The sequence below is a fragment of the Myotis lucifugus genome, unplaced genomic scaffold (genome assembly GCF_000147115.1).
Source record: "Myotis lucifugus unplaced genomic scaffold, Myoluc2.0 scaffold_25, whole genome shotgun sequence".
Taxonomy (NCBI): domain Eukaryota; kingdom Metazoa; phylum Chordata; class Mammalia; order Chiroptera; family Vespertilionidae; genus Myotis; species Myotis lucifugus.
The window spans coordinates 920423-943196 of record NW_005871073.1 but is presented as its reverse complement, the minus strand read 5'-3'; the positions used below and the strand labels follow the sequence as shown (position 1 = coordinate 943196).

At 38.5% G+C, this 22774-nt stretch overlaps 1 pseudogene; it reads right to left on the bottom strand.

The window, feature by feature from the left end:
• Positions 1 to 800: 800 nt before the first annotated feature.
• Positions 801 to 22774, bottom strand: part of LOC102422153 — a 39179-nt pseudogene continuing 17205 nt past the window's right edge.

Sequence of the window (22774 nt, the reverse complement as noted above, 5' to 3'; positions counted from 1 at the left end):
ACCTATTTTCCTTGTAATCTTGTCAGTCTTTCTTTATGTATTTTGGAGCTTTGTTTTTATTAAATATTTTATTGGTTTTTTTACAGAGTGGAAGGGAGAGGGATAGAGAGTTAGAAACATCGATGAGAGAGAAACATTGATCAGCTGCTTCCTGCACACCCCCTACTGGAGATGTGCCTACAACCAAGGTACATGCCCACTGAGCCAAATCGGTTAGGGCTTGGGGCTTTGTTTTTATGTGCATATCATGTTTATAACTATTATATTTTTCTAATGGATTGTCACTTTATCATTATAATATGTCCCTCTTTATCTCTGGTAACTTTTTTTTTTCATTCTTTGATCTACCTTTATCAAGCCATCCAGAGCACATCAATTCCTTTATGTTATTACTTCAATATTATATAACAAATCAGTATAGAAAACACACAAGCCAAAAGCCTTTTATCCTTAATCTTCTTAATCAATCACCAACTTTTCTTAGACTTTTAAAGTCATGAAAGTAAAACTCATTTCAAATAACAGCACCTTAAACACCATATACGTTTGTAATGAAGTGCACCGGCCAACTTTAAGCCACATGTTTTTCAGGTTTTAGCTGAAATACCCCTCACTCACTTCTTAGCGTTTTATCAGTCTTATTTGAGGCTATTTTGTCTTACTGAGCATAAACAGAGCACAATGTTAAATTAATGAACGATCTAGTCTAAGAAGATGGCCTAAGTGACACGAGTGGAAACCGAGCATCCTGTGAACACAGGCGAGCCCCTAGTTATCCCTGAGCTGGGCAGAGTCCACAGTCACTTTTCCTCTGAGGCTGAAGTCTGTGGTTTGATCTTCTTAGCTACTTCCAGACAGAAACTGGGTTTACTTTATCTGCAGTTCTTTTTCTCGGTGCTTTCCTGATCCCACCACAAAAACGCCCTTGAGGATGAAGCCTTCGCCTTCCAGGTTTCCAGAGAAGCCTCCCTCTGGCCGGGCCAGGAAGAAGCTGCTCCGGTCGCCCAGAGACGCCTAGCCGGACGAACCCATGAACATCATTGTCCGCCTCTGGGGGCCGTGGAACTTTTTCATCCAGGAAGATTTCTCCCTTGAAAGAAGGCTGGAAGTCCTCCACTTCGGTCCTAACCTGCTCCTTCACCACTGCGTAGAGGGGCACGCCCAGCTCATCCAACTTGGGCTTCAGGGAGGACAGGTCCGTAGCCTCCTCTCCACAGAGGAAGCAGCCTGGCCTTCGCACAGCCATGGTCACTGCGCCAATCTTCTCCCAGAGCTCCTTCGCTAAAAAATTCTTGGTTCCTTCTCCAGTGTTTTCAGATCTATTTCCTCCAGATACCCCAGGGTTGCTCTCTGGGCCGCCAGGGCCCGGCGCTGATGGACCACATCCCCAAAGTGAGGAAACTGGGATCCTGCGCGGAGGCGGAGCCACCTGCAGGGAGATCACAGGGAGGTCACAGGCCTTGCAGAGCCCTGCGTGGAACGTGTCCTGGATGCGCTTCCCTCCCGCCCGATTTTCAGGTAACAGATTTTAAGTCTATTTTATCTGATGTTCATAGAGCCACAGGAGCTTTCTTATGGTTTCTGTTTGCGTAATATATTTTTTAAATCTCTTCACTTTCAAACTATTTCTTTGAATCTAAAGTGTGTGTTCCATGGGCAGCATGGAATCTTGTTTTATATCCAATCTGACAATCTCTGTCTTTTGATTGGCTTTCTCATACAATGACATTTAATACTATTATTGATATAGCTGGATGGATTTATGTCTGCTGTTTTACTTTTGCTTTCCATAAATCTCAGATATTTTTATTCTTCTATTGTTCCTTTATTTCTCTATTATCCCTTTGTATTAAGTACTTCCTCATGTGTTTAATTTTAATTTGTTTATGTATTGTTTTTTCTTTTAATTTGATGCTTTTCTCTGTACTTTTTGTGTTATTTTCTTAGCTTGCTCTAGGACTTATCATATATACCCTCCTTCTCAGAACATACTTCAACTTATACTATCTCTGGTGAGACAAAGGGAAGTACTTTTATACAGCACTATTCCTTCCTCCCCATTATTGTGTTGTTATCATTGCACATTTTATATCTACACATGTTTCAAAAACAACAACCTATTGTTATAATAATTACTTCTTTTAATTTTATTTTTTAAAAGAAACTTAAGAGAAAAGGAGAACTTTATTTATAGAGTTTGCTGTACTAACACTTTTACTTGCCATTTCTGGCTGTATTTATTTGCTTATTTGAATTCAAGTTATTATCTGATGCCATTTTCTTCCTCCAGTGCATCTGTGCTCTCTCCTCCCTCTTTGCTTGTTTATTTGTTCAGAGACTCTGCCTGTTTTTATGAGGTGTATTTCCCCTGACAGTTGGAACCACTGATATCTCTGGTCAGAGGGGGAAACCTTGCCCAGGCCTCGTCACACTGGGTGGTAGTTCTTTAGCAGGGTCCTCTTTGCCTTTTGATTTAATCACTCTATTAAGCCAGCTGCCCCTATGGGCATCATACCCAGCTGTTAGGCTCTACTAATTGCTGTCTGATTATAATATTGTATCCATAATGCCCTGGGGCATAGATCAATCCACAGTCTGATCCAATTAAATTCAAGGGTTTTGCTGGTTTCGTTTTGAAGGCCAGCCTGAGATTACTCATGACCCGGGAGGACTCTTCTGAGTTGTGCTTTCTCGGATTCTCGCTGGTAAACTATCTGGCCTGTTGCTTGCCAGCCTCCCCTTACTCACCACCAACTTCTCCGTTGTTTAATGAGAGCACTTTCAGGCTTTAACTTCCCCACACTGTTTCAAATAAAGTCAGTTCATCCGGGGAGAGCTTCAGAGCTCTCTCTCTGTTCTTACGGCCTTCCTCTCCCCCTGGGTAAAATCTCTGAGCCGCTGCTCCGGAGCTATGTGTGTGACAGTGTCCTCCTTTCCCCAGAGTGACAGTCCTCCTTTTTGAGCAGCACATGGGGGAGGTGGTAGCCTTAGGTCTTCTTGACTGCTTCCCCTAGTACTGAACCTCTGTTCTACTAGAGAGCTGGGCCCTCTGTATTCCCTCTTACACATGAGGTACAGTCTCTGCCCTATAAGAAGATTAGGTGGGGAAATGGATCCCCAAATCCCTTGCTGTACCTGTCTGGAATCTAGTCCCAGTAACATAGAGCCTGGGGTTATGAGAAATGCTGCCTGCCCCTCCCATGAAAGTAATGTAGCCTTTCACCTGAGCTTGGGAGACAAGGAGCACCATCTTCTTGGCTACACCTCAAGTTTGGAGCTTTCATTGAAGCACAGGCACGCCATCTTGTTCCCGTAACCTCTGTGTTGTAAAAACTGCTGTTTGAAAATTTCCACTAAACATAGATGGTCCTTTGTTCTGTGAATTAACTCTGTGATTCCTGGCTTCTTTAAACATGCTTGCTCAAATAATAGGGAAAATAAGCTCAATTATCTGGCCTTGCAAGCCGCTCTGATGTCATAAGGGTCTGGTCCGTCCCTGGTCTATGCCAGGTGTCTTTTGGTTATCTGAATTGTGCAAGCTCAAGGCTACAAGCTCAAAACTATAAGCTTCCTGCAGGATATCTGCTAAGCACACATAGGGCTCTTTGAAAAGCCTGTAAAAGGTCCGGGAAACCCATATTTAGGAGACAAAGGAACTTGGGGGGTATAAAGGGAAAACTTCCTTCATGTTGCTTTGCTCAGACTTTGAGAAGCAACCCTCTGAGACTGCTGGCGTAATAAAGACACCAAATTTGGCTTACTAAGGCGTCTTCTGTTCAGCTCACTGATTTCCAATATAACATCATCATGCTGACTGTGGCCAGGACTGTCCTTCCTGAGATTTAGTATATTCTCTTGGATAGATGTGTGCCTTTGCAATAACTTTTGGGAACCTCAAACTTTTTAAAAATATACTTTTCATCAATTATGGTTGTTTCTCTGGTGAGCTGGTCCATGGAGCACCTCCTACTACCAATCAGGAAGTAATTGATTGCCGGGATTTTTAAATTTCTCTGAAGAATTTATGCTCAATCAGATAGCCACAGAACATAGAAAGCTCAGTACTTTCTTTCTTTAGGACACATGCTGCTATAATTTTAGCATGTGCCGAACAGTCTGTCTATTCTGGTTCTGTCAGTGACAATGCCAAGGTGGTTTATCTCTGGTCAACACTGTATGACATGTTTCCTGTGTTATTAACAGATTCATTTCATCAACTAAATTGTCGAAGAGAGCCTAAGGTTGCTAGGTCTTAGGAGAAATCCAAATTTTCCTTTTGAATGGGGGAATTTATTTTTTTTACAACCTAGGTTGAGTGTTGGTGGGTGAGTAGGAATGACGCAGAGGAAGTTTGGCATTGTGTAGGGGAGATGAAGAGGAACAAGAGATCATGACTAACCAGAGAGAAAGCAAAGGAGTAACAGTATGTCTCAGAGAGCACATAGACTTGAGCAATTACAAGAAACTTACTATGGCTGGGGCGTAAACTGGGTTGCAAAATGTAGCAAGGTATTTGATTGTAGATGTAGGAAAGGCTAGAGCTTGAAGGCAATTTATGCCAGGCTTAGCAGTCTCAGTTAAACAGAAAAATGGCATTATGCCTCAGTCATGAGAAGAGTTGGGTTGCAGTCTACTTTTTAAAACCTTTCCCCTATGGGTCACACGTTGGTTTGATCTGAATTGAACTTTGTTCTTTAAGAAACATTGTTAGTCAGGACCTGCATAAAGTAGAATGTGGTATTTCTGAAACTGATAAAAAAAAGAGTATCTATAGTCGAGCTGGAGGGCATGAGTGGATCCCAAGGCATCTTTTATTCCCCTGGCATCATAAAAACAGGTGAATTATTACTAACCCATGGATAACTTGATATCTAATTCATAGTTGGAACTGCATAACTGGAACCTATCAAAGAAAGAACACTGTCAAAACAGCCACAGCTCTATTATGTTGTCCACTCTAGCCAGGACACACACATGATTGGATTAGAAACATCTCCAGGCTAGCTGAGTTGAAATTGGGTAGAACCAAAATAGAAGCATAAGGCTTTGAGTCTTTTGGGTATGACAGAAAACCACCCTGGGGACCAGATGATATCCACAGCTTAGATTCCATTGGGCTGTTCATTGTCAGACTAAAGAGGATTCAGTAAATTGTTTATTCATGTTTAATTTTGTGAATTGTTCCCTCAGCCCTTAACTCTCACAGTTGCATTTACATAATTACAATTAAAACGTATTTATTTCTGATCATTTTAAGCAATTAAAAGATGGTTTTCCCGGGGGCCCATGTCAGGCAGGCACACAGTTGGGGATCAGTAGATATATCTTGACTTGGTTGGAACTGAAAGGTTAAGTGGATCACAGTCCTTCTCATGGTCCTTGCTTTGAATAGACACAGCCTGGCACAGATTCTGTCACATAAAAAGACTCGGAATTCTTCTTCTTAACCGTATTGAAACTAGTTGACTTTGTACCTATTCTGTAGCTGATATTTCTTGAAAGAGTAAACTTTTGATGAATAAAGAATTTCCCAGTCCTTTCTTCTATCCCTTATCTCCTTAGAGTTGATAGTTCATCCCAAAAACTTGGGTGACAACCTTAACCCCACACTGTCGATGAGCTAAATTTATGTTTCTCAATAGTTAGAAAAGTGAATTCTTTAAGAAAGAGTTAGGAAACATAGGAATTTGGAATTTCTTCTAAGAAATAGTAAGGATATTGAAATCAGTACCTCTGTAAGGGATAAAAAGAATTTTTTTTTGTTTCGTGATGATTTTAAACCTTTTAAAATGTATATTTCATAAGAAAATAATTGAAAGTATTTGGGGAGTACAGAGAGTACAAAGAATAAAATTAAAATTATGTATGTTTCTATTTTTCTATCATAGTTTTTGTTAATATTAGGTACATATTTTAAAAAATATATATTTTTATTGATTCCAGAGAAGAAGGGAGAGAGAGAGAGAGATAGAAACATCAATGATAAGAGAGAATTATTGATTAGCTGCTTCTTGCACACCCCCTACTGGGGACCGAGCCTGCAACCCAGGCATGTGCCCAGACTGGAAATCGAATCGTGACCTCCTAGTTCATGAGTTAATGGTCAACCACTGAGCTACACCAGCTGGGCATGTTAGGTACATCTTAATCTTTCCTCTATAGGATTTAAAAAAAAGATCATACATTTTTTCTTAACATTATTATTTGTACATTTTCACATTATCAAAAAATCTTTAAAATGTTTATTTGTTCTGTTTATTAGACATTTAGTTTTAATTTTTCTCTAAACTGAATAATGACATAAGAATCTTTATGTATCCATATATATTTGTCCTTTTAATATTATTTTCTATGATATAATTAGAAAACATCACTCAATCACAAAATTTGAAATAAACTAAGGTAGCCAAATACCTAGCAACCATATTTCCTTATATAATTAATTGATCATGACCTTTTTTTTCATACTGGTCAAAATTTCAATATACCCTATTTTTTCAATATATTGGTATATTTGCATTTGAGAAAGTCCTACAATTTGAAATCTTTTTCATCTAAAAAGTCATCTCTGATTTTAGCCAGTTCAGTTTCATTTTTCAAATCCTTGCCTGCTATTACTAGATAGTCTTACTTATTAGTATGGTTTTTATATGAGGTGTTTTTACTCAATCTTGTTTCTTTCAGATTTTCTCCATTCCATGTATGCTTATTATACTCCCAGATTGGCCTTCTTTCCCACATCAATCATATCTTCTTCATGAACTTTCAATGAAACTCTTCACTAGCAGAACTATATACCAGCTCTTTCCACATTTGAGGCATTGGTATGTTACAGAATTTACCAGGCAACCGAAAAATACACAGGAGTACTTGAAGATTCAGGATAAACCCATTTATTTTCAGATGTTTCACATGTAATAGTACAGTGACTCAGGGGAGCCTGTTTCCATATCCTGAGCCTTGAATATGTAGGAAGCTTTCCCTTTATACCCTTTGGTTTCTTTGTCCCCCAAATATGGATCAGACTTCTGGACCTTTCAAGGGCTTTGCAAAAAGCCCCGTGTGTTGGGATGGGGGACGTGAGACCACACCTAAAGGCCTGGCCTGGAGCCAGTGCTGATAACCCCCTACGGGGGTTGTGTATGGTTCATGGTTTATGGCCTCTGTAAAATGGGAGTATTTAGGTAAGTAGGTCTTATAAGACCAGATAATTAAGGAAAGGGCAGTGAGTTAACTATCGGCTAGCAAGAATGTGCATTAGAAGGCAGGTTACTGGCATAGATTCTGATTTCTAGCCTCCCTCTCCTCCCCCCCAAATGTATTTTTATGTTCCCCATTAGGTAGATAATGTAGTATTTTTAAAATTCTAACATTTTTAGGAAAGTCAGACAAAGAGATAAGTACAGGTCAAGTGTAGTGAAGTATTTTTGCCATTTATGGCTTAGCTTGCTTTCCCTACCACAAAGTAACAGTACTTTCCATTAAAAAAATAACTAAATGTCTTTGGCTAGCTGAAAAGGAAAAGTCTAACAGTGGGAAATCCAATGACATGTAAGAGGTTTGGATTTCATACCAAGATAGAGACTGTGCCTTTATAGTCAGTGGTCTGTGTTAAAGTCAGGGCTTCAGTCTCTATGTTTAATTTTCTGGACAGCATTGGCCAGTGCTTAAACTTTGTCAGTGTTGGTATGTGCTTTTACCATCTGAATATGATAGCAACTTTTGAAAGAAATCAGTGTCTAGTTTCAATGCTATTTTATTTTCTTCGTATCTAGCATTCACATTTGATGGTACTACACATATTTACCACCTGTATTTTCATACAGAGCAGCACTATAACTAAAAGCAGACATTTAATGGGAGTGCTCCCAGTATAAATTGGAAAATGCTTGTATAATTAGGTTTACTAGAATGTAAATAGGAATAAAGACATTTCTGTAGTAAGCAAGGTGTGTTGTCAGAAAATTAAGGAAATCTGTGTGTCTTCAGATAAATTAAAGAGGTTTCCTTGCGTTTATGGTACATTATTATAAAAAGCTTGAAGGCAAAGTTCCCTTATGTTCCACCTTTATCTACACATCAAAACCCAGTTGTTGTCATTGGCAATGCTATATGGGCTTCAAACTATACTGCTAAGATCAGTACATCCTTTTAATGTCATCATTATTAGCTCATGTACTCTCAGAATCTTCTGTTTAAAGTTCCCCCAGCATCCTTAGCTGTTCAATTAGCCGATGCCGTACTCTGATGTTCACATGCTGCTGTATGTATGCAGGATAATTAGATCAGCTTTCTGAGGTTATTTTTAGTCTTTTCAAAGGAGTTGAGAATGCGATAAATTTGCTCCATGCTGTTATTTATGGGGAAAACGACTTACATTTGATGATAGTTTACTCTGATGTTATTTGGAGAAAACTGGCAAAGTTTTGACTCCCCCCCCCTTTTATCAATGGGCTTCTGTTTCCAGTGCTTTGCTTTAAAAAAGCACCATGCCTGCTGCTGTACATAATACATTCATCACACCACGATCCAGTGCCAAGTCAACTTGGGAAAAAAATCGCCTCGGCTCTGTGTCTGGGCTGTGCATCCTGGAAATGACGGACTTCTGAATCTTAATCCTGAAGTCTCATTATAGGAATGGTGAGAACCATATGGCCTGAAAAGCCGAAGGAAAATGGATAGAGAAGTACATCTGGCTATTTTGGCATCTCCCACCACATTCTGGTTCAAGTCACTGTGGAAATGAGAATAGATCCTCTGGAGTGATTTGGTGTTTCAAGCAAGGTTAATAGGCTGTCATTACAGTTTTGGATGATGGTTGCTATCAGAAAGTGGAATTGTTCCCACTTAGTTCCACATCAAACTGTGGGCGCCTATTAGATATCAGAAACTGTATATACCAGGTGTACTGGTTAATAATGCGGATTTTGTAATCAAAGAAAACATGATAATTTCAAGAGAAACATCAAAAGTGCTTTATTCAAAGTAATGTCCATTGCTAGCTACACATTTCCCCCATCTTTCAGGTAATTTGTGGATACCGTCCCAATAGAACTTTTCTTATTTTGAGGCAAACCATTCAGAGACCCAATTTTCCACTTCTTCGTACGTTTTGAAGTGCTGCTCAGAAAGTGTGTGTGCCGTCGATCAGAACAAGTGGTAATCTGAAGGGGCAAGGTCTGGTGAATACAGGGGGTGGGTTAATTCTTCCCAGGCAAGATCTTTTAAGATGTCTTTAACTGGTTTTGAAGTGTGTGATGGTGCATCATCATGAAGCAAAATTACTTTGCCGTGTCTTCTGGCCCATTCTGGTCGTTTTATGATCAAAGCGTGGTTCAAATTTATTATTTGTTGTTGGTAGTGATCAGTATTAATGGTTTCACCTGGTTTTAGAAGCTCATAATACACCACACCTTCCTGATCCCACCAAACACAGAGCATTGTCTTCTTTTTGAAGCGATTTGGCCTTGCAGTTGATGTTGATGGTTGACCTGGATCAACCCATGATTTTGTGCATTTGGGATTCTCATAATAAATCCACTTTTCATCGCCAGTCACAACTCAATGCAAAAGTAACTTTCTTTTGTGCTGTTGAAGCAACATTTTACTGATGACTTTTCTGTTTTCCATCTGTCTTTCGTTCAGTTGATGCAGCACCCATTTTACTTCCTTTAAAATCTTTCCCATTGCTTGTCAACTATCGGAAATTGTTTGCTGAGCAACGTTTAATCTTTCTGCAAGTTGTTTTTGACACGCATCTTCATCTAATAATGCTTGTAATTGTTGGTCTTCAAACTTTTTTGGTTGACCTGGACATCTTTGTCTTCCACATCGAAATCATCACATTTAAAGTGTTTAAACCAGCGTGCACAAATATCTTGAGATGAAGCATGTTCACCATAAGCTTCCCAAAGTATTCAGCAGCACTTTTCTTCAAAATAAAGTAATGAATTACAACTTCCCGCAAATGCTCTTTTTTTTGGCATGAAATTCAACATTTTTAAGTGTAAAAATATCTATGATGTTAACACCTTCAGCAAATTTGACATATGAAGTTTTGAAGCTTGTTGTCAATACAATAAAATAGCATACATATCAAATCGCATATATATCAACATATGTGTAACTCCATCTATTGAAAAAAATCCACATTATTAACCAGTACATCTGGTAGTAGGTGCTGTGAAATGCAATTCCTGGGCCTGTGGAAGTGTGGAATGTAGTGGCCAAAAGAGTTCTAGAAATGAATAAGGGCAATAGCATGTGGTAAGCGTTACCTATGACGTAGATAGGGAGTGTGAGTAGAAAGAAGATTGTATTTGAATGACAGAGTAGCCCCTAGGTTGGATTTTGTGCTACTTCTGTGCTGAGAATGAGGCCTGGGGGTCCATACTGCTAACCAGAACACTGGCCCTTCTGTGGGCTTGCAATGCCTCTCATTGTTTAGCAAAGGGTATGTAGTGCCTACTCCAAAAATTGTTCTACATTTCCCAACTCACCAAAAATAAAACATACCTTCTTAAGAAGTTATGATTGTGTGCCAAATATATATTTAATTTTAGTTTGGCAACTTAGTGGTTAACAAATCAGTCTTAAAGATGAATCACTAAGATTAATGCACAGAAAAATTGTATGTCTAATATGTATTATGTAACATTTTGTATGTGCTATTTGATTTGTCTGTCAAACTCTCAAACTTCAATTGACACCTGCTCAGGTGTAATTTTTTTAAAAAACTTTTCCTGCCCTTACTTTAACTATGAGATAATCATAGTCAACCTATTGCTACTATCTCGACATATATCATATAATATTTAGGATTTATCACTTATTAGCTATGTGATTATAGACAAGTAATTTAACTTCTCTTTCCTCAGTTTCCTTATTTGTAAATTAGAAATAATTACCCCTGAATTCTAATTCAGCTCTGAGGGTTAATTGAACTTTGTATGTAAAGTATCTGACATAGTATCTGACACATAGTGATTTATGATCATTGCTGTATTGGCTCTTCTAATAAGAAATTACACTTCCTGATGTCAGGAATGGCACCTTGCATACAGTAGTATCTCTATAAATCTTGGCTTAATTTAATTATGTATCAGACCTTCTAGATCTCAATATCTTTTGGGTAAAAATGGTGGTAAAATGTTTTATTGCTTAAACTAATATGTCAGAGTAAGATCTTTTAATTTATAGAAAAATTTTGACTTAGAATATTCATAAAGAGTGATATTAAAGTAGGGAGTGCAGTGTTATGATAGTATTTCAGGGCAATGGAGGTCTTAGGAACCTACAATATGTCCTCAACTACACATTCACTTGTAATTCTGCAGGCAGAAGCATTGCCAGAATGGATAGAAAGCATTGTGTAATGCCTTTTTTCAGAGAATATCCAAAAGAAGTGTTTCATAAATTATGTAACCTATACAAGGATAGAAAGATAGCACAGAAAACAATATGCATGCTAGGCCACATCAATGAGAAAAAGTTCAGTTTTGAATGAGGACTCAGTTTCAGTCCCATCTCTACTGCTCAGCTGATCTGGCAAGGCATTTATTTACGATTCTAGGTTACCATCCAGAAAACAAGGTTCATATTTCTACTAGTACTCTGGAAATTAGCATGGAAATTAAACATATTATATATAAAAGTACATTATACAGAGATTTCTTGAAGTCAGAGATTTTGATGACCATTAGCAAGTTTTCCCAAAGGCAGTGGTTCTCAATTTTGGTTGCAGATTAGAATCTCCTAATAGAGATAAACAACAACAACAACAACAACACCCAGTGACTTCCTGTAGCTTTCACTGGTGTTTGGTGTTTGGGTTTTTCTCACATTGGTTGTCACTCATATATGCAGGGATGCACACTGTCTGCCATGACCTTTGCCTCTGCCTCTGGTCACAACTTCTGTGAACTCCCCAACCTAACTTTGCCTAACTTTGGGGATATGCATGAAAGTCCATGCTCTGCTTATTCCACACAAGAGCCAGGAGAACTGAGGTCAGACTCCTGGTCTGCCTATGAGACAGTGCTCTGTTTGCTTAGATATACCTTCTTCCAGGCTTGGGTGGAGACACTGTCCTCCTAGAGTTCTTCACGGGAAACCCAGCCAAAGCCCTCCCTCACTATTTCCCTCCGAAACCTCTCAAATGCAAAAGCCTCTTCTCTATATTCTATCTATTTCCACCCCTTCAGTTCCATCTGGATGATGAATCACCCTTTGGTAAAACTCTATCATCAATTAGGTATGCACCTTGACATAATTAAGAGGGTGGCAAAGTGCTATATTTGCCCCCAAAATACATATGTGATAGTATTTAGAAATGGAGCCTTTGGAAGGTGATTAGGTCATGAGGGCAGAACCTTTATAAATGGGATTCGTGCCCTTATAAAACAGACCCTAGAGAGCTCCCTAACCTCTTCCACCACATGAGGACGCGGTGAAAAGCTGGGGGTCTATGAACCATAAAATAGGCTCTCAGCAGACATGACTCTGCTGGCACTTTGATCTTGAACTTCCTAGTCTCCAGAAGTGTGAGAAGTAAATTTCTGTTGTTTATAAGCCACAGTGTATGGTATTTTGCTACAGTAGTCAAAATGAACTGAGATGCAAAGTAAAGTATACAATCCTTCATTTTTCAACAAATACTGGTTTTCAAAACTATTCTTTTAAATACTAGAGACCCAGCGTGCGAAATTGCGCGAGACCCAGTCTCGCCTGCCGCTGTGGGACCAAGAGTCCCACCCGCCTCTGCCACGGGACCCATCAGTGCACCTCCTGGTGACTGGTTATTTGGTCGTTCCGGCCACTGGCTTTTTATAATATAGATTTTTTAAAATTGTTGCAGAGAGGAAGTGAGAGGGAGAGAGAGATAGAAACATCAATGATGAGAGAATATCATCAATTGGCTGCCTCCTGCACACACCTTACTAGGGTTTGAGCCAGCAACCCCAGCCTGTGCCCTGACCAGGAATCAAACCTCGACCTCCTGGTTTATAGGTCCATGCTCAACTACTAAACCACAGTGGCCAGGCATGGTTTTCAAAGTTATTTTTAATTTTTATTTTGGGAGTCAGATTATAAACCTCAATACTCTCTCTCTCTCTCTCTTTTTTTTTTTTTACATTTCTACTCTTACAGCCAGCCATTGTTTTATGTGTTTTAAAATACTTCTGCTTGGTTGGGAAGTAGAGTTCTATTTTCCATGTGGGTGCTTCCACAGTGCAGGTAAGAGAAGATACACTAAATCACAGCCCCTTTTTTTTCATAGTGTTTTGGGCAAACAACATTCAAAAGCTTATAGGAGAGAAACGTTCACTTACCTTAAAAATATACACCCTTGAACTTCAATTAGAAATACCTCTTTCTATTTTCATTGCTCTCCTTTTATCTTTATTTTACAACCATATTTTAAGCCAAATATGATCAAAATACTGTATCAAATCATACATCCTAGAATTTTTATTACTATTCCTTTATTAATAAGACTAGAGCCCTGTGCATGAAATTCAAGCACAGTTAGGGTCCCTAGGCCTGGCTGGTGATCAGGGCTGATTGGGGCCTCCCTTCTCCGGTTGCCAGCTGCCAGCCTGGGCCTTCCTTAGTTCCGCGTCACCCCCTGGTGGTCAGTGCACTGCATAGCGAGCGATCAAACTCCCGGTCTCCCGGTGGAACTCCTGAGGGGACACTTTGCATATTAGCCTTTTATATATGTAGATAGTGCCTGAATGTTATGTTTGCAGATGTGAAAGGTACATCTTGTTCATTAAGACTGGAAGATGTGTTTGACTCAACCCCTAGCTCCAGAATCTATGTAGTTTTAGTTTTAAGCTTTCACAAAGAAGACCTTTGGAATATAACACTTTAAAAACAATATCAAATATCTCTTTTAATCAGTACTTTTCTCATTGCATATATTTTCTAAAGTTAATATCTGCTCATAGCTTTAATATGTAAATGCATCTATTGCTAGTATAATTCTAAGACATTAAAAGCCATTTGTTTAGAAAATAGAAGTGAGTCTATTCAATGTTATTATTTGGTGAGCACAATCACAGGTTTTTTTCTGTCTTTAAGACAAAATAGCCAGTGAGTATTTAAGTCTCAGTGATTTTTACATTTTTTACACAAAGAGTGACATAAGTGAAGAAATAATGAAGACCAGGAAGAATGTAATTTTCTATGTAAATAGTTTATAATACTGTATATATGCATTATAGAAATAAACTTCCACATATCATAGCAAAATTATATATAAATTAAAATTTTAAGATATTAATTACCAGGAAGACACATTAAAAATTCAATACACAGTCTATGTCCTAATATTGGTACTTGGATATGTTATAAGATATACATTTAGAGAGTTCTTGCAAAAAAGAAGTCAGGAACACCATAATGAATTCATTACTCTAGTCAATATTGCATGTCCTGAAGCAGGAAAGAACATTTTAACAAAGGCTTTTAAGATTTAAAATTGCATATAAATGATAATTATTTTCATGGTCATGCTAATCAAGACTAGATTAGCTTGGTCATTAGAGGAAAATGTGGCCGGAACAGAAAATTATTCTAAAAGTCATCATTTGAACCTAGGTACTTTTTTTCTTTCTCTTAGTCCTTGCCGTCTCCCAGGTGAAGGATTGTGCTAATTGCATCCTGGAGATCATTTATTCCCAGAGTCTGAGCATTACTAGTGGGTATATTTTTTTTCTTGACCCCAAGTACCTCATTTTTAGCAAGGCTTGAAGGATAATAGGACAGCTTTCCCAAGGTTAGAATCAATAATAGATATAAAGAGAAAACTGATTTCTAGAGAGGTAGATGTATCATATATGAGGTACATTTTGCTACTCTTGTGATCTCTAGTCTTTTAAAATAATTCTATAAATTTAAAAAATTAAAAATATTAACATATCGGCCCAGAGATGAATAGCCATTGTTTCACCTGTGACACTGGGCAAAAGACATGAGATTTTGAAGATTCCTTCTTGCTCTGGAAAACTGACTCTGTGGCTCACTTATTTTCAAAGAACACAGAAACCCCAGGACATCTCTCAGAAGGAAACGTTGACAGTAGGACTGTCCTGTAAGATCCTCTAAAAGAGAGTGGGATTTTAAAATAAGATGAATAGCCTCTTGGACCCATATTGACTTTTACAAAATAGAAAACTCCCTTTGGGTTGTGTATCTTTTCATGGGACATGACACATATTCAAGTCTATAGCTAGAATAGTTACAGAATAATCAACCCCCTTCCTCCCTCCCTTCCTCCCTTCCTCCCTCCTTTCCTCCTTTCCTCCTTCCATCCCTCTTTTCTTCCCTCCCTCCCTCCCTCCCTTCCTTCCTTCCTTCCTTCCTTCCTTCCTTCCTTCCTTCCTTCCTTCCTTCCTCCCTCCCTCCCTCCCTCCCTCCCTCCCTTCCAATTGTTCTTCCCTCTTTCCCTCCTTCCTTCCATCCTATTTCAGCAGGGTTCATTCTTTTTTTTTTGTTAATATGCTATTAGAATATACCTTGAAACTTCACAGTATATTTTCAAAATAAATTCTTCACTGCAAAAGAACATGAATTCTTTCCTAGATGCAGATATAATTTAAATCCTTCTGTCTTTATATCCTTAGGCATTGCTCCTAGTATATAGGCAGTTACTGACATTTATATAGCATTCACTTAAGAATACACAAAGCACTTGCCAATAAGACACAATGTTATTTTTTGTTAGGTTGAATGATGTCAAAGTGAAACTGCCTAACTCATTTACATATACTTACTGTGCATCTTCCTTTGGCCATGATAAGCTCGTCTTGGTTCCAATGCCTCATTTCTGGCAAAGGCCAGATTTATACAGCCTCACACTTACCTGGCATTTGGTCTGTTTTATTTTCTTCAAAATTGTAGATTTTCCAATCATACTAGGCCATTGGGAGCTTTGAAAAGACTTTTGGCAGAACTGCTCATCTCATATTTTGACTTCTTTCATGTTATTAGATATTTTTGATTCATGCTTGGGATTTAGCCGTTTAATTAATCTAATCTCAACAGTAGCATCCATGCTAACTGAAATGATTTCTAACAATGTTTTGTTGATCCCTGTACTGAATGAAGATAAAGATGCTGTAGCATATGACAACATTTCTTACTCATGAGGCTTATATTTTGAGTTTGAAATCGTCCCCCCGAGATCTCCTCCCCAGTTCCATTTTAATTGGAGCTGTATTGCATCTCTGATAAGGTCAGTTTTGCATGTTCACTTCTTGACAAGACTGTGTTTAAGAGATTCAGGAAAAAATCATGCTTTGTTTTTATGAACTGCTGCAGGATACAGCTTTGCCTTTTAAAACAGATGATGAGTCTCATAATACTTGAAAGTGACAGTGTGGCTGAATGTGAATGAAGGGGATTGCCCCTAGAAGTTGAGGTGACCTTGCATTAGGTGGAGAGGCTCACAGCTCAACATGTTGGTGATGATAGATTCATTTTCCTACGTGTGCTATGCCAATATAATCTGAAAGAGTACTGAAGCTCAGGAAACAAGCATAATGACCCCCTTAAAGGCTTCATGCCTTTTGTTTTCTATACAAGACATCCAATTATATAGACAAGAAAATGAATTTCTCCATTTCTCCATGGTGCTCCCCCTGGCCCCCTTTTCAATAAAAATGTGACCTTCCTTCTGTGTGACCTGCTTGATGTTCCTGTACTGCTTGAAAATATCACCATTTCCTTTCCAGAGAAAAGGTCAATTACTCACAGCATTCTCCTTTCTTTAAAATGTCTTCAGATTATGTTTATACCACAAAAAGTCAAGTGGACATATAGTTTACCTGGTTTATTGAACTGATACTCAGATGGCCAGAAAAGATAATTCATCACGTAACTTTGCTTATTTTGATCAACTTCACTTGTTTGTTAACTATCATATATTTCTTTGTTTGCTTGTTAATTCATTCATTTTTTTACTATTCACATGAATTCTGGTCACAAGCTATTTTTCAGTATTTCTTGCTCTTTTCTACTGCATGTATCAAGTTTCCATAGATGGGTGTGACTGTTTCTGAATTAGCCCTTTTGATATTATAATTTTATAATAGCTTTATAATAAATGTTCATATTTTATACAGAAATATTCTGCACACTGCCCTTTAGTAGTGTCTTGTCTAGTCTTGATTTTTTGCTCTTCAATATAAACATTAAAACCAACATACCAAGTTCCCCAAACCTTCTGTTAGAATGTTGAATGGCAGTATATTTACTTTGATTGGTATAATAATTTTGGAATAATTGAGATCTTGACGATATTGATTGTTTTCATCAATAAGTTTGCTATCTATACTTATAAAAGGGTAATATGCTAGTTAGAGCAGATGTCTTCCAGATGTCCATCTGGACAAAGCCACAGCAGCTGTGAGGGCCTAGGGCCAGCGGCAGCACAGGAGAGGCGCTGCCACGGGAGCAGAGGCATTGGGGCTGCTGCCTCGGGAGCAGGAGTAGAGGTCGAGGTGCCACCTCCACTCTCGGCACCACGCCTCCGGAGAGGCTGGATGGGGTGCGACTTGCTGTGCCTCAACCTCCCACAGCCCCTCCCCCAGCCAGCCTGGCCCCAGATGGACCCCCACCCACCAGTGGGTGGGGGAGTGTGGGGCCAGTGCTAAGAATCGAGGGCCTGCCGGTTGGCAGTGGCAACAGCAACAGGATGATGGGAGCAGTGCCTTCCCATGATCAGCCTAGTTGCCTCCTGCAGAGGGAGGCCAGACTGTGGCTTAGGCCCTCTCCCTATAGGGAGCGGGCCTAAGCCGTCAGCAAGACATCCCCTGAGGGCTCCTGGACTGTGAGAGGGGGCAGGCTGGGCTGAGGGACTCCCCCAGTGCATGAATTTTCATGCACCGGGCCTCTAGTAGTTATTATACATCTATAGATCTTTATATTTTTCATCTAATTGAAACTTTTCTTTACAGTGTTTTTTACATTATATTTGTTTCTTATGGATTTACTGTAACTATTGTAAATGACATATCTATATGCTTATATTTTGTATCCTGTTGTTTATTATAATACTAGAGGGCCAGCGTGCACGAAATCATGCACGAGTAGCTCGCTTCCACTTGCCTCAGCTGGCCTCCCCACCCATCGCCACTTGTAGCTTGCTGCCCCGCCCTCTGCCGCTAGTAGCTCACACCCTGCCCCACCACAAGAGCCACAGCTCATTTGGTCGTGATGGTGTTATGGCGTGACAGCCACAGGCCTTTTATAGAAGAGATTTTATTTAGTTTTGGCATCTATAATCATAGGTAAAATTGATTTGTAGTTTTTGCCTTTTATACTTATTCTGAATATGGTAACTAGATAATATTGATTTTATAAAATAAAGGATGTTTTTCTTTTTTTCCTATTCTTTGGCAATATTTTTATATATCAGAATTTTTGATTCCTTGAATTGCATGTACAACTACTTTAGTATAGTAAATTTAATGGCTACATTAAGTTCCGTAATGGTTAATTTCTTGTTTATCACTTTTGGCAAGTTATAATGTTTTAGGTTATTTCTGTTTCATTAAAGATTCAAATTTATTGCCCTAAATTTGTTTATATTTTCATAAGACATGACCATACTCAGTATAAACTTAAAATACAGTACAAGTATAACACAGGCATATATAGGTATGGCACAGCAATCAATCCTTTATGTAGTAATAGGTAAGTCCTTAAGCACTGGCTTGGCTATCTCTCCAACCTAATGATCTAAGTGGCAGCTGATATCTGAATTGTGCTTCTCACACCTGGTGGGTTTCTTACTCATTCAGGCACATTGGTCATATCCTGGAGAAATTAGCATAGGTGAGATGTATCTATTTTAATCCTTATCTCTCTCTTTCACATACTATATTTATTAATTAGATAATAAAATGAAGGCTACCTGATATAGCTATGAGTTGTCATTTTCATAAGTGTTCAAACTTGAAAATAAACCTTGTAGTGTGGCTAAAGTCAATATTATTCTTTTATTACTGTATATCTTTCTCAGTCTATAGATATTTATTTCTCTCTTCCCTTCACCCCCAAAATCTTTGCAAAGCTTTGACTATTTTAGAACTTTAAGAATTTTAAATTTGTTGATTCTTACTTCCAAATAAATTAACTCCAATTTCATTATTTTCTTTCTGGAAATATTTTGTCTTTGTTTTCTAATTTCTTAAATGAAAATCTTACCTCATTATTTTCAGCTTTTCTTTTTTTCTAATATAAGCATTTTAGATTTTAAATTTCCCTTTAAGTAATACATTAATTGTGTGGCCAAGTTTTAATGTTTTATTATTAGGTTCTAATTAGGTAAGTGACAGAGAACAGAAAATTCACTAATATTGAACAAGAGATGATTCTGTAGTGTGAAGAATATGTGTTTAGATTTAATTTCCAAGGCAAACAACATAACTTGAAAGAAAAGTTAAAAATTCCAAACTTTAAAAAAAAACAACAGTTACAATAAACAGAAATGTTGAGTTCTAATTATACATTTTGTTGCCAAATGGATTTTAATCAAATGTAGAAAAGAGTATAAAACTGTTGGGGAGCACACGAGACTTGGTTGGAAAGTTTGTAAGGAGGACATTCTGAGAAAAGGGAAGTGTGTGGAAGGACACCTGCCCTGTTTATCGATCGGAATTCCGACTTAGGGGAGACTTAGGGAAGTGTCAAAGGCGGTGCCCCTAATTATTCCTTGACCTTGCCAAACACGTCTGTGCAGACTCCTGGGTGTTTACTGGAATCCTTATGCTTAATCCCTGGATGCCCTTGCCTAGAGGACAATGAGAACACATGTGTCCTCCCAAGATTACTCATCCTATTGATTGTATCTAAAGATAAAAATTTCAATAAAAGACTAAGGAGGCAGGCAATCGAGGCTGCTCTGACCGCTAGAGCCAGGAGCCCCTTAGCCCTCTCTTTCACAGTCAAACTGTGTCTGAGTAATCTATTTCACAGTCAAGCTGTGTCTGAGTAATCTGTTCATCCGTCCTTCAAGGGCTCCTGGTCAGCCCCGGCATAAAACATACTAAGAGGTAGATTTAGTCATCAATTTGCATCTCCTTCTTTTTCCCTTTCTTCTCATCCTCCTGAGTTAACTCATTTAATTTGGGACTTTTTCCAATTACTTTGTACCTTGACTGATTCCTAATCCATATTTTCAGCATTCCTAAATGACTAGATGAAATATGAATCAACACATCAATTCTCAAATAAATAATATCCCCTGCCCCGCCCCCCCCCCAAAAAAAGTAAATATTGCACTTTAACATAAACATGGGTTACAAGCCGGGTGCCAGTACCAGACTGTTTTAGCCCTCCTAAACAGACAAATATTTATTTTTCTGACTACCTCAAGTTCCTTAATGGTTATATATTTCTTTAATTTCTTGTTGAGCAAGTTTTGGTAAGTTATAATGTTCTAGGACTCAGTGGTCGGGAAACTCATTAGTCAACAGAGCCAAATATCAACAGTACAACGATTGAAATTTCTTTTGAGAGCCAAATTTTTTCAACTTAAACTATATAGGTAGGTACATTGTTATTAACTTAATTAGGGTACTCCTAAGGCTTAGGAAGAGCCACACTCAAGGGGCCAAAGAGCCACATGTGGCTCAAGAGCCGCAGTTTGCCGACCATGGTTCTAGGTTATTTGTATTTCCTTAAAGATTCAAATTTACTGTCCTAAATTCTGGGAGAGGCAGTGTCATTAAGGCTGCCAATCGAAGACAGACCAAAGAGAATTTCACTCATAAATTCTTAACAATGGAGATTTGAGCCTGCTGAACAAATTCAGGGACGGAATCAGTAGAGCCTAGTTGAATAATTATTGTTGATATATATTACTTGCAATATGTCAAGAAGTAAGTACTTTACATTTGTTATCTCATTTAATCTTTACAATGTCCATAAAGTAGGTGCTATTATCTTCTCCACTTTGCTGATGAGAAAAAATGGAGGCATAGCAAAGAGAGGGCTTTGTTTAAGTCACTTTGCTAGTATGTGATGGGCCCAGGATTCTGACCTACGCATTCCTGGTCATGGGTCATAAGAATCATTTTTACAATGGCTGATAAAAATACATTTCTCTTTTGAAATTCACAGGTTATCTTTTAAGTTAGCTTTCTGCCAAAACAAATTCTACTTAAGACACCAAATCTCTCAGTGATAACTCTGTCAAACCAGTCTTTCTCACACGTAGGGAAAATAATAACTCACCTTGTAGGGGAAGAAAAAGTTTCCTTGACCCTCTTAGCATCCTGGGTGGGTCTGAAAATTAAATGGATGAGAACAGGGTAGCAGGCAAAAAACATACATGTTTATTTAACACCTTTTATATGACATGGGGGTTCAAAAGGAAATGAAGACGCCCGCTCCCCGCCCCCCCCCAAAACAGTTAAACCTGAGTGTCTTTTTGCTAGTTTTGATGAAGTGCAGACAGTTGTGGGGGAATATATAGGTCTAAGGCAGTGGTTCTCAACCTTCTGGCCCTTTAAATACAGTTCCTCATGTTGTGACTCAACCATAAAATTATTTTCGTTGCTACTTCATAACTGTAATATTGCTACTGTTATGAATCGCAATGTAAATATCTGATATGCAGGATGGTCTTAGGTGACCCCTGTGAAAGGGTCGTTCGACCGCCAAAGGGGTTGCGACCCACAGGTTGAGAACTGCTGGTCTAAGGTAAGTCTATGAGGTAAGTGTAAGGAGCTAGGGAAAACTTAGGAAGGCCCATTTATTTGGATTCTTCATGTCCCTTTGTCTTCAGAGAGAAGGATACTCCTTTCTTCTGTGTACAAGGAGGGCACCTTTCACATGAGGGTTTTATGACCTGTTTCAGGAGAGAAGGACAGGGGAGGGTTGATCTGAGTTTCCTGCTTCTGCTGTTTTCTCAAGGGCCTTCAGCTTAAAATAATCAATATGTCAAGAGCCATCTTTTGGGAAAGCTTGTCCTGATCTCCATCAGGAAAATATAATGAGATGAAAATAAAATCACCTGTTTTTGCCCTGAAATATAAAAATTTACAAAAGGGAGAATGTGTATGTACATTTGATTTTAAATAAGATAAACTTAATTTACAGTGAGATGTATTATTTCTTGAATGGTGATTAAGTCCTCAGTCTTTTCTTTAAGGCCTTCCACAAGACTCATTCTCGGACACAGCCATGATCTAAAATCCACCCTCTCTTCACAAATCGGCGTTAAAAGCAACTAGTGAGCAAGTTTTTAATAGCTTTACTTGGAAATCAAGGCCATTCAACCTAGAAAAACTCCATCTGGAGGAGATGACCATAGCTAGAGCTTGCAGATTGTAAGCTGGCTGTTAGCAATGACATTCTCTATGTCCACACTGAAGCTCTATCATGCTCGAGAGAAACCAAAGGAACAGTCATCCACTTACCTGGTGTTGGATATGCAATATCTGCTATGTTAGGGAAAAGGGACAGTTTGATTTTCACTTATTTGATGAATTAGTTAATTTGTTAACATATCTGTAAAGGCTTTTTAAAAAGGGGTCTATAGGGACATAGTATTTCAAAAGGGGTTCTGCTCTTTTTGGTGGTTTCTGACTCCCTAGTCCCCTCTTTCAAAACATGCATAGTTCTGCCTATCTGTCACATATTTATTTTTCTAAACTTTGAAAAGTCAAAGAAGAAAAGGCCAACTACAGTTTAAGTACACATGGCATAGGCACTTGCAGAAAATCTGGTTGCTTGGCAACCAGAGGGTGCCTATTTGAAG